We start from the raw sequence: 13,803 nt of genomic DNA on the forward strand, positions 1-13,803 counted from the left end.
TGAAGATCAACCACTAGTTTCTGCATATAAATGTCCTACTGTTGTGTGGACAGTGAACCCTTCTGTTATGAACACCCTGTATGTAGTACCAGGGATAGACAGAGGGTCTGAGAGGGCTTTAATGGCATTTGCTGTCGAGAGGTTCGGGTAAATACGAGAGAGGCTTTGAGAAGAATTTGTTGTTGTTTTTTAGTTGCTCAGTTGTATCTGGCTCTTTTGCAACCCCATGGACTCTAGCCCGCCAAACTCCTCTGTCCATGGGATTTTCCAGGAAAGAGTGCTGGAGTGGGTTGCCATTTCCTTCTTTAGGATCTTCCCGACCCAGGGATGGAACACACATTTCCTGTGTCTCCTGCATTGGCAGGGTTTTGTTTGTTTGTTTGTTTTACCATTGAGCCACCAGGGAAATCCCTTGAAAATAATTACTTCTTGCTGAAATTGACTTCAGTAGCAGCAGCTAGATGAACAGAAGACCCAGAGATAAGATAAATGGGAAAAGCAATGTGCCATCCAGTAGAGGGTTTTGAAAGCTAGGGGAGGAAATCAGAGGGTTTTGAAGGGAGAGCTGGTCAGTTGCTGGTCACCCTCCTCCCCTTGGTCATGATTTGTATTTTTATTTTCAGAGGGGGTTTCTGAAGTGTAGGATGGACGAGTGATTTGTCACCCAGGTGGCTTGTTGGGGGTGGGGGATGAACCTGTTCAGTGAGGCCCTTTATCAGCCCTCCAACATAACCATTGTGTTGGTTGCCTATCCAGGCTACAGAGGAGTTCCGGACATGCTACCCTCAAATATGCTGCTTTGTCATCTTAATTATTTGGAGCTGAAGTTACATAAAAATAGGTGCAGGAAGGGCTCCCTGACTTTTCCCATTCCACTAAAAAATGGGCCATGAAACTCCCCATGAGAAAGATGTCTTCCCTGTATTAGGAAGCAGAGACACATCCTTGTCACCAGAGACTGGGAATTGCTTTTCTACCTAAAGAATGGTGCCCGCTTGACATGTTTGACTGCAGAATGCTAGGAGGGTTTGTTGGAGTAAAAGTGGTTTAAGATCCAAGGCAAAATAACAAAGCATGATGTTCTGAGTACTCAGCACATGTTGGACTTCCTGCACAGAACAAAGCCCTCTGGGAATGAGCACTTAGAAGGAAAGATGGTTTATTATCATAATGGAGTATTCAATTACTTGCTCTGATGAGAGGTGGAGGAGTTTCCAAATTCATTGTAGTAATTTAGAGTTTTGAGGGGGGAAATAATTAAAAATGTAGGCCACCTATGGGTGCTGCGTAATGTGGATGATATAACGTGGTTATAATGGGAATATGATACATTTTATTTATACAGTCTCTGGCTACAAAGAGTGTACTGGGTATTTTGTGGTAGACTCAGAAGCTCAAAACAAACAAGATTAAAATCAGCAATAATGCAGATCAGGAGGCTCTAGTGAAATTCAGCAATAAATTTGACACAAAGCCAATGAGGTAGGCCAAGGGCCTTTTAGAATTTGCTGCAGGTGGATGCTTGTGTTTTCTTATTTTAATGATATGTGAGGATATAGAACGTGGGGTTGATGACCATGAGGGAAAGGTCAGCCAGGGCACACTTCCCATTGTAGGAAAAATGATCGTGATTTTGTGGGGAGAACAGAATTTTCATATCCTAGTCTCTTGGACAGCAAGGAGATCAAAATATCAAGGGAATAAGGAGCACCCCTTCCCCACCGTGGACCAGACCCCATGTGCTCTCTTTCTCATCCCTGTCACAGACATCACTACAGGACTTGAAGACTTCACTCCTGACCCACAGACAGCTTCCAAGGCCAAGGATGAATCGACTGTTCTATTGGGTCAGTACCTATGTCATATCACTCTTCCTGTTTTAAATATCACCCGTGGATTAAAAGAATGAAAACCTCAAATCGACATATTCCAGGTTACTCTGTTTGCATTTCCTCCATCTGTTAAATGAGATCATTGTTTAAAAAATTCTTTTATAACTTGATATTGTATCAAGTGACTTGATAGGTATAGGATTAAACAGTGTTTTACTATCTAAGGTGTTACATCATCCTCTTCATTACAATTCACTACATTTTGCCTCTCATTACACTCATACTAATCTATGGTTTATAACAGTTCTATTTATGTCTTCTTGAAGAAGAATACATTTCCTACCTCATCACTGCAGCCAAAGAAGCCAGCAGTCAGTGCTCAGGTGAAAACCGTATTTATTAATCTACACATGTTGGCACTGAACAGGTAACAGGTGGCAATGATGTTTCTTTTTTTTTTTTCAGAATTGTGTGCATATCTGAGAATTTACTTACTTAATATTTTTGAAATTAAGTGTGTAAATTTCACAAACCTGTAAAGTTAAACAAATGTCACCTATTTTGCCATGACTTCATGCATCAAAGTGTTTGGAAAAGTGCAATTATTTACAGCGTCAAAGGAGTTGAAATTTTGAGCAATCATTTAATTTAAAAATTTTAAGTTTTAGAATGTGTAGAAGTAAAAGAACTGTGTGTAGGGAACTCTCAAAAAAAAAGTATCAGAATTGCCAATGAAATAATTAGGAGAAATTTTTGGAGTCTGAAATGGAGCATGGATAAAAAATGCTGAATAAAGAAGATGATCAGAAATAAAATGCCCTAGAGTTTCTCGAACAGAAGCTAATAGTCAACAGGCTGTTATCAGCATAGCACAACAGCATGAGCAATGTGCAAGCAGGACATTAGTGACAGAAATAGAAAGTAAGTAAAAGCCAGAATATCAAAATTATTTGTCTGTTAAAACAGTATATGTTATATCAGGTAAAGTTCATTGTAATAATTTATTTAAACTACTATTTTTGAACGGATAATACATTTATATGGTTTAAGTTTTAAAAAATATATTCCTATCCTTTGGACACCCAGTTCCGTCATCAAGAGGCAACCAGGATTATCATATTATCAACTTCCTGTGTTCTTGTTTCCTTTGTTCTTGTCACTAGGTCGTGTCTGATTCTTTGTGATCCCATGGACTGTAGCCCACCAGGCTCCTCTGTCCATGGGATTCTCCAGGCAAGAATACTGGGGAAGATTTTCGCGCCCTCCTCCAGGGGATCTTCCTGACCCAGGGATGGAACCTGGGTCTTCCACAGTGCAGGAAGATTCTTTACCATCTGGGTCACCTGGGAAGCCCTACAATCCATATATAAGGATAACCTACTCAGAATATAGATAAATTCAGTGCATTCAGAAAAAAATGTATTTGCCAGTGCATTTTTTCAGTTTCAGAAAAGTTAGTAAAATAGCACATAAAAGTAAAAAAAAGTAGGCTATAAAACAAAGTCACTATCTCTGTAACCTCACCTAAATCAGCAGAACATTACCAGTTCCCTTCCCCTCCAGGTGACTCTTACCTAGAAGTTATCACTGTTTTGAATTAGTATAGTTTATTTTGTCTGTTTTTGAACTTTAATTAAATGATGAACAGGGGGCATTCTTTTGTGTCTGTCTTGACTTTTTCCACATCATGTTTTGGAGATCCATTCATGTTGTTGGGCATAGCTGAAGCTGGCTTCTTTTTCATGGCTCGAGAGTATTCTCTTGTATGGCTCAGGCACTGTTTATGCACGCCACTCTTGGTGTTTTTCTGTAATGTTCACTTTGGGGATATTATGAATAATGCTGCTGTGAATATCTTTTACATGTCTTGGTGCATATGTCCTCATATATCTCTTGGAAATATATATATACATAAAATACAAGTAAATTTTAACGTTACCCTTCTTCTGATACACACAACGACTTTGTTGCAAGGTTATTACTCAGTTCAGTTCAGTTCAGTCGCTCAGGCATGTCCGACTCTTTGCAACCCCATGGACTGCAGCATGCCAGGCTTCCCTGTTCTTCACTAACTCCCGGAGCTTACTCAAACTCATGTCCATCGAGTCAGTGATGACATCCAACCATCTCATCCTCTGTTGTCCCCTTTTCCTCTCACTTTCAATCTTGCCCAGCATCAGGGTCTTTTCCAATGAGTCAGTTCTTCACATCAGGTAACCAAAGTATTGGAGTTTCAGCTTCAGCATCAGTCCTTCCAATGAATATTCAGGACTGATTTCCTTTAGGATAGACTGGTTGGATCTCCTTGCAGTCCAAGGGACTTTCAAGAGTCTTTTACAACACCACAGTTTAAAAGCATCAATTTTTTGGCTCTAAGTGTTCTTTATAGCCCAACTCTCACATCCATACATGACTACTGGAAAAACTATAGCTTTGACTAGATGGACCTTTGTTGGCAAAGTAATGTCTCTGCTTTTTAATATGCTGTCTAGGTTGGTCATAGCTTTTCTTCCAAGGAGCAAGTGTCTTTTAATTTCATGGCTGCAGTCACCATCTGCAGTGATTTTGGAGCCCCAGAAATAAAGTCCGTCACTTGTTTCCATTGTTTCCCCATCTATTTCTCATGAAGTGATGGGACCAGATGCCATGATCTTAGTTTTCTGAATGTTGAGTTTTAAGCCAGCTTTTTCACTGTCTTTCACTTTCATAAAGACGCTCTTTAGTTCTTCTTCACTTTCTGCCATAAGGGTGGTGTCATCTGCATATCTGAGGTTATTGCTATTTCTCCCAGCAATCTTGATTCCAGCTTGTGCTTCATCCAACTCTGCATTTCACATGATGTACTCTGCATATAAGTTAAATAAGCAGGGTGACAATATACAGCCTTGATGTACACCTTTTCCTATTTGGAACCAGTCTGTTTGGAACCATCTCTGGTTCAAACTGTTGCTTCTCGACCTGCACATAGATTTCTCAGGAGGCAGGTAAGGTGGTCTGGTATTCCCGTTTGTTGAAGAATTTTCCACAGTTTGTTCTGATCTACACAGTCAAAGGTTTTGGCGTAATCAATAAAGCAGAAGTAGATGTTTTTCTGGAATTCTCTTGCTTTTTCGATGATCCAATGGATGTTGGCAATTTGATCTCTGGTTCCTATGCCTTTTCTAAATCCAGCTTGAACATCTGGAAGTTCACGGTTCATGTACTGTTGAAGTCTGGCCTGGAGAATTTTGAGCATTACTTTGCTAGTGGGTGAGATGAGTGCAATTGTGCAGTAGTTTGAGCATTCTTCGGCATTGCCTTTCTTTGGGATTGGAATGAAAACTGACCTTTTCCAGTCCTGTGGCCACTGCTGACTTTTCCAAATTTGCTGGCATATTCAGCACTTCCACAGCATCATCTTTTAGGATTGGAAATAGCTCAATTGGAATTCCATCACCTTCACTAGCTTTGTTCATGGTGATGATTCCTAAGGCCCACTTGGCTTTGCATTCCAGGATTTCTGGCTCTAGTTGAGTAATCACACCACCATGGTTATCTGAGTCATGAACATCTTTTTTTGTATAGTTCTTCTGTGTATTCTTGCCACCTCTTTTTAATATCTTCTGCTTCTGTTAGGTCCATACCATTTCTGTTCTTTATTGTGCCCATCTTTGCAAGAAATGTTCCCTCGGTATTTCTAATTTTCTTTGTAGCCAAAGATGGAGAAACTCTGTACAGTCAGCAAAAACAAGACCAGGAGTTGACTGTGGTGTAGATCATGAACTCCTTATTGCCAAACTGAGACTTAAATTGAAGAAAGTAGGGAAAAGCACTAGACCATTCAGGTATGATCTAAATCAAGTCCCTTACTATTATACAGTGGAAATGACAAATAGATTCAAGGGATTAGATCTGATAGACAGAGTGCCTGAAGAACTATGAATGGAGGTTCTTGACATTGTACAGGAGGCAATGATCAAGACCATCCCCAAGAAAAAGAAATGCAAAAAAGGCAAAATGGTTGTCTGAAGAGGCCTTCCAAATAGCTTTGAAAAGAAGAGAAGCTAAAGGCAAAGGAGAAAGGGAAAGATATACCCATCTGAATGCAGAGTTCCAAAGAAGAGCAAGGAGAGATAAGAAAGCCTTCCTCAGTGATCAGTGCAAAGAAATAGAGGAAAACAGTAGAATGCAAAAGACTAGAGATCTCTTCAAGTTTATTATTATTATTTATTTATTTATTTTTGATTATGCTGAGTCTTATTTGCAGGGCATGGCTTTCTCTAGCTGTAGGAAGCAGGGGCTACTCTCTAGTTGTGGTTCACAGGCTTCTCATTGTGGAAGCTCCTCTTGTTATGGAACATAGGCTCTAGAGCACAGAGGCTCAGTAGTTGTGGTACACAGGCTTAGTTGCTCCATGGCATGTGGGATCTTAGTTCCTGGACTAAGGATGTACCTGTGTCCCCTGCATTGATTGACTCTTTTTTTTTTTTTTTTTTTTTTAGAATAAAAAAGATATTTTAGTATTGACTTATGTATTTTTAAATTTAGTGAAATTCTGAGAAAATTACATTAAAAATATTTTGTCACTTAGTACTGTTTTCAATTTTTATATCACATGGCTATACATAATCATCTTCATTGTACTCAGGGACTTTAAAGGTCTTCATCTGGCCTGGTAAATAGATTCTTTACCACCATACCAGCAGGGAAGTCCCTTGCAAGGGTTTTATTAAACAGGACTAATAAAGGCCTATTAATTTGGGAGAGGTAAGCAAATTATGGGGGCTTCCCTGGTGGCTCAGTGGTAAAGAATCTACCTGCAATGCAGAAGATGTGGGTTTGATCCCTGGATCAGGAAGATGCCCTGGAGAAGGAAATGGCAACCCACTCCAGTTCTTGCCTGGGAAATCCCATGAACATAGGAGCCTGGTGGGCTACAGTCCATGGGGTCACAAAAGAGTCAGACATGACTTAGTGACTAAACAATAACAGCAATCAAGTGATAGTGAACCAATTCAACCTGATCATCTCTATTCAACAGGTGTTCAACCCATACAAAATTATTGATCCCATCTGTGAATCAGGTTTCCATGTGATGCTTTCCAATCTCTGGATATCAAAGGGCATTTTCATAATAAAATGAACTCTGAGGATGGTTGAAAATCCTCTCAGAAAAGTTGAAGATGATCATGCTATTGTAGCTAGAACCCATTGCAATGGAAAATGTCATTTCAGGGTGACTGAATTTCTTGAGATATTAATACAGGTATTCCTCATTTTTTGAAAGTTCACTTTACACCACTTTCCTTTTATGAAAGACCTACATTGGCACCTATGTTCAGTATCTGAGAAATTTGAAGAGGATTTTCACCGTTATGGAAAAAAAAGGCTAAAAGCAAAAAAGCGTTCAGAGTTCATTCTGCAGCAAGCCATTATAGAGGCAGCACATACCCGGAGCAGGCAGAATGGCCCTGGCAAGCTCCTTCCCCAGAAATTATACTCCGCACCTTAGCATCAAGCTGCCTTAGCTCTAAACTGTATCTGTATGCACTTGTGCTTTATTTTGATTTATTTTGTGCATCTCTTAACAAGATCTTCCCAGAGGTAATTCCTTCTTCTCTTGAGGCCAGTTTAACTTACAAAAGGTTTCATAGGAACCCTCTAACTGTGGACAGTGGGGGAAACCTGTACTTGAAATCTTAGAATGGACAGCATCACTATTAATAAACCACTGACTGGTACAAGTTTGCTTTGTTTTCTAAATCACTGCTGAGCCATTTAAGGACAAAAAAGAGCATCAGATAAGTAATTAAATAATAATTCAAAAGCTTTTATATTTTGTATATTTGCCTCATTCCACAATAAACATCCCTAAGCATTTTTACAGAACAAGCACATGGATTTTTGTATTATCTACAATTTTACTTATACATGTGAAAAATTTAAACAATGCATTAGAGAATTTTACTCCAGACAGTATGAAAAATTTCAGATATGAAATGGTGGTGCTGATTTTGTTTTAATGTTCCTTCTGATTTCACACATTAAGATGATATTATGATCTATAAATCTATCAAAATGTTTCTATTTTTGTTATTGCTCCCAAAAGGTAACTTAGGTTTGAATGAATTCAACTAAATGGTGAAGTCTTTTTAAAATTGCTAAAGGAAATACTGTGTTTGAATCACTTGTTATTAGTTTGATGACTGCAGTGACTTTTACCAGCCTCTCTGGTGTAATTTCCCTTAAAACCAAGTATTTTTGGAAGATTTAGCCTCATTCTCATCATATAATACAGTAAAGAGGAGGCTTCAGTTCAACAAATATGGAGTCCCCGCTCTGTGGTAGGCACTGAGTGTATGAAAATGAATTCAATCAAGTTTTTGCGCTCTCATTTACAAGTGAACAAGACTAAAGGGATCAAGCACATCCTCTAAAACCATTATGTTCTCTTGTCATAACTGCTACTAACCAAGAATTAAGGCAGCTGTGGTGTGTACATGTGTCGAGTGTAAGTGCTCAGGTGAGCTACTGACCTTGTAATGGAGCAGGACCCTAGGCGGCCTTCTCAGAATAGACCCCCCACCCATGTCCTCCACCTGCCTTTTGTCTGCAGAAAAACCTTAGTCAAAGGATAAACTTAATCAGAGAAATAAGAAAATGCAGAAAGAAAGGAAAATAGTCAAGCAAGACCAAATAATAATACTTAGCTATTAAGCAAAGTCAAGGACCTTTAGTTCTTCCTCAAGGACTGTAGATAATATTCTGAACCATGTCTGCTGAGCTGCCTTGCAGACACTGAAACCCTCATCAAGTGAAAGAAGTTACCTGTATACTGCCCACAAGCACGTGGACCCCAGACTGGTTGGAACCAGAAGGTTGATGTTGACTCCCAATTACCTCAGCACCAACCATCAGAAGAATGTCTACAAACTGATCATACCCTACACCTTCAGCACTGGAAGACTCCTCACTACCCACTCAGGGGTGGAACACACAGTCTTAAGGGCATCGGTCCACTATGGCCCCCCTTTGCCTGACAAAGCCATAAAGCTGTTTCTTTCTACTTCACACAGAGCTCTGTCTCTAAGATTTAAGCCATTACCTGTGTACTGAGGCCAGATTTCAACAATAACCTTTGGCCTTAAAATGTAAGCAGAATTTGCTCCCCCCTGACCGCCCCCAGAGCTGTGCTAATTCTGCAGCTCTGTGGCAAGCCACGGACTTGGTGCTCTGACTTGCAGAATGGGGTTTATCAAAGTTGTCAAGCATAAGACCTACTTCAAGACTGTGCTTGACAATCTATAGATTCAATGCAATCCCTATCAAGCTACCAATGGTATTTTTCACAGAACTAGAACAAATAATTTCACAATTTGTATGGAAATACAAAAAACCTCGAATAGCCAAAGTAATCTTGAGAAAGAAGAATGGAACTGGAGGAATCAACCTGCCTGACTTCAGACTCTACTACAAAGCCACAGTCATCAAGACAGTATGGTACTGGCACAAAGACAGAAATATAGATCAATGGAACAGAATAGAAAGCCCAGAGATAAATCCACGAACCTATGGACACCTTATCTTTGACAAAGGAGGCAAGGATATACAATGGAAAAAAGACAACCTCTTTAACAAGTGGTGCTGGGAAAACTGGTCAACCACTTGTAAAAGAATGAAACTAGAACACTTTCTAACACCATACACAAAAATAAACTCAAAATGGATTAAAGATCTAAATGTAAGACCAGAAACTATAAAACTCCTAGAGGAGAACATAGGCAAAACACTCTCCGACATAAACCACAGCAAGATCCTCTATGACCCACCTCCCAGAATATTGGAAATAAAAGCAAAAATAAACAGATGGGACCTAATGAAATTTAAAAGCTTTTGCACTACAAAGGAAACTATAATTAAGGTGAAAAGACAGCCCTCAGATTGGGAGAAAAAAATAGCAAATGAAGCAACAGACAAAGGATTAATCTCAAAAATATACAAGCAACTCCTGCAGCTCAATTCCAGAAAAATAAATGACCCAATCAAAAAATGGGCCAAAGAACTAAACAGACATTTCTCCAAAGAAGACATACAGATGGCTAACAAACACATGAAAAGATGCTCAACATCACTCATTATCAGAGAAATGCAAATCAAAACCACAATGAGGTACCATTACACGCCAGTCAGGATGGCTGCTATCCAAAAGTCTACAAGCAATAAATGCTGGAGAGGGTGTGGAGAAAAGGGAACCCTCTTACACTATTGGTGGGAATGCAGACTAGTACAGCCACTATGGAGAACAGTGTGGAGATTCCTTAAAAAACTGGAAATAGAACTGCCATATGACCCAGCAATCCCACTTCTGGGCATACACACCGAGGAAACCAGATCTGAAAGAGACACGTGCACCCCAATGTTCATCGCAGCACTGTTTATAATAGCCAGGACATGGAAGCAACCTAGATGCCCATCAGCAGACGAATGGATAAGGAAGCTGTGGTACATATACACAATGGAATATTACTCAGCCATTAAAAAGAATTCATTTGAATCAGTTCTAATGAGATGGATGAAACTGGAGCCCATTATACAGAGTGAAGTAAGCCAGAAAGATAAAGATCATTACAGCATACTAACACATATATATGGAATTTAGAAAGATGGTAATGATAACCCTATATGCAAAACAGAAAAAGAGACACAGATGTACAGAACAGACTTTTGGACTCTGTGGGAGAAGGCGAGGGTGGGATGTTTCAAGAGAACAGCATGTATATTATCTATCTATAGTGAAACAGATCACCAGCCCAGGCGGGATGCATGAGACAAGTGCTCGGGCCTGGTGCACTGGGAAGACCCAGAGGAATCGGGTGGAGAGGGAGGTGGGAGGGGGGATCGGGATGGGGAATACATGTAACTCCATGGCTGATTCATGTCAATGTATGACAAAACCCACTGCAATGTTGTGAAATAATTAGCCTCCAACTAATAAAAATAAATGAAAAAAATAATAAAAAAGACTGTGCTTGGGCTTCCCTCATAGCTCAGTTGGTAAAGAATCTGCCTGTGGTGCAGGAGACCTGGGTTCAGTTTCTGAGTCAGGAAGATCCCCTGGAGAAGGGAGGAGCAACCCACTCCAGTATTCTTGCCTGGAAAATCCCACGGACAGAGGAGCCTGGAAGGCTACAGTCTATGGTGTCGCAAGAGTCGGACACGACTTAGCGACTAAACCACCACAACCACCAAGTGTGTGCTCAGTCACTCAGTTGTGTCCAACTCTTTGCAACCACATGCAACCACCAAGCTTCTCTGTCCATGGGATTTTCCAGGTAAGAATACTGTGCACTGGGAAGACTCAGAGGAATCGGGTGGAGAGGGAGGTGGGAGGGGGGATCGGGATGGGGAATATGTGTAAATCTATGGCTGATTCATATCAGTGTATGACAAAACCCACTGAAATGTTGTGAAGTAATTAGCCTCCAACTAAAAAAAAAAAAAAAAAAAAAGAATACTGGAATGGGTTGCCATTTCCTTCTCCAGGGAATCTTCCCAACCCAGGGTTTGAACGCACATCTCCTGCATTGGCAGGCAGATTCTTTACCACTGACCCACCTAGGAAGCCCTACTTCAAGAGATACCAAGTTAAATTCAGAAGATGGAGAGAGGGCAAAACTGCTCAAAACAATTGGTAATCCAAGATAAAAATATGTATAATATATGCAAATATAGAATGATTGTTCATGTAACCAACAAGGATATCATTTGTCAGATTGCTTAGGCCCATATAGAAGGAGATATGATAGCTTGTGCAGTTTATGCTCACGAACTCCCAACGTATGGTGTGAAGGCTGACCTGACAAATGATGCCGCAGCATATTGTAGTGACTTGCTGCTGGCCAGCAGGCTTCTTAATAGGTTTGGTGTGGACAAGCTTTATGAAGGCCATGTCGAGGTGACTAGAGATGAATACAATATGGAAAACATTGATGGTCAGTCTGGTGTCTTCATGTGTTATTTGGATGCAGAGCTTGCCAGGACTGCTGTTGTTCAGTTGCTAAGTCATGTCCGACTCTTTGCAACCCCGTGGACTGCAGCACGTCAGGCTCCTGTGTCCTCCACTGTTTCCTGGAGTTTGCTCAAATTCATGTCTGTTGAGTTGGTGATGCTATCTAACCATCTGATTCTCTGCTACCCTCTTCTCCTTCTGCACTCAGTCTTTCCCCGCATCAGTGTCTTTTCCAAAGAGTTGACTCTTCACATCAGGTGGCCAAACTATTGGAGCTTTAGCTTCAGCATCAGTCCTTCCAATGAATACTCAGGGTTGATCTCCTTTAGGATTGACTGGTTTGCCAGGACTACTACTGGAAAAAAAGTTTTGGGGGCCTGGAAGGGAGCTGTCGATGGAGGCTTGTCTATCCCTCATAGTACCATGTGGTTGCCTGTTTATGGTTCAGAAAGCAAAGAATTCAGTGCTGAGGGACACCAAAAACACATCATGGGGAAGAATACTGCAATTTATATGTGTTAGCTGAATGAAGAAGATGAGGATGCTTACAAGAAACAGTTCTCTTAAACAGATCACCAGCCCAGGTTGGATGCATGAGACAAGTGCTCAGGGCTGGTGCACTGGGAAGACCCAGAGGGATGGGATGGAGAGGGAGGTGGGAGGGGGGATCGGGATGGGGAACACATGTAAATCCATGGCTGATTCATTTCAATGTATGACAAAAACCACTACAATATTGTAAAGTAATTAGCTTCCAACTAATAAAAATAAATGAAAAAAAAATAAAAGAAGAAGGAACTAAAAAAAGAAACAGTTCTCTCAATATGTAGAGAACAATGTACTGCAGACATGATGGAGGAAAAGCATAAGAAAGCTCACCCTGCAATATGAGAGGATCCAGTGGATGAGAAGAAGCCTAAGAAAAAATGTTAAAAAGAAGAGGTAGAACATTTCCAAAATGTCAGTTGTTCAGAAGAAAGATTGAGTAGTTCAGAAGAAGGGAAGTTTCCTTAGAGCTCAGGAACGGGCTGCTGAGAGTTGATAAACCAAACCACAGTTTTCTATCAAGAGTTTTCAGATAAAGTCAATAATAAAGTTATTGCACAAGGCTAAAAAAATAAGCAGAATTTTAACCAGGTAAATTGAAAAACATTTTTTCTTAAAAATAACTGTAGGCTGAGCTTCCTTACAAGCACGTCTTACTATCTTTCAAAGTGTGAAAGTATTAGTTGCTCAGTTGTGTCTGACTCTTTGTGACCCCATGGACTGTAGTCCATCAGGCTCTTCTGTCCATGGGCTTCTCCGGGCAAAAATACTGGAGTGGGTAGCCATTCCCTTCTCCAGGGGATCTTCTGACCCAGGGATCAAACCTAGTCTTCTGCATTGCAGGCAGATTCTTTACCACTTGAGTCACTGAGTATCTCAACAAACCTGAACCTAGGTAACCACATTTTCACAGATGTGGTGTCTAGGCTCCAAGACATTTTAGGTTGAGCACAAATAGGTAGGAAAAAGAGAAATTTAAGAATACCTGGTAAGAGTTCCCTGGTGGTCCTGGCATATTTGGGTCATGGCTAGAGAGTCAGATACAATGGGAAGTAATTGACAAGGAAGCTGGGAAGACACTCTAGAGCTGGATGTCTAGTAAACAATATGAAGAATCATGCTTTGGACAATGAGAGACCTTAGAGGTTTTTCATGTGGGAATAGAAGGATCAGATTCCTGCCTTTTTTGTTTGTTTAGAGGAGGGATTTATTTGAAGAAATACTACAACATATGAAAATGACACAAAGCCTTAATTTCTACTCATAGAGTGATAGATTTGATATGGTGCATAATACAATTATTTGATATAGTGCATAATAAAATTTTTTAATCCATGGTGCAAAGTTCGATGACTAAGTCATTTGTTGATAAACAAAACCTCTTAGAACTGTTTAATATCAGCAAGGGTCACAAATGCTGTGTGCAATGAATCTGAA

General features: G+C 40.2%; 1 pseudogene; it reads left to right on the top strand.

Annotated features, from left to right (window-relative positions):
- The first annotated feature begins 9,056 nt into the window (after nt 1-9,056).
- On the top strand, nt 9,057-12,862 carry LOC133072890 (large ribosomal subunit protein uL18-like; annotated as a pseudogene).
- The last annotated feature ends 941 nt before the right edge of the window (nt 12,863-13,803 follow it).

The sequence above is a fragment of the Dama dama genome, chromosome 18 (genome assembly GCF_033118175.1).
Source record: "Dama dama isolate Ldn47 chromosome 18, ASM3311817v1, whole genome shotgun sequence".
Taxonomy (NCBI): domain Eukaryota; kingdom Metazoa; phylum Chordata; class Mammalia; order Artiodactyla; family Cervidae; genus Dama; species Dama dama.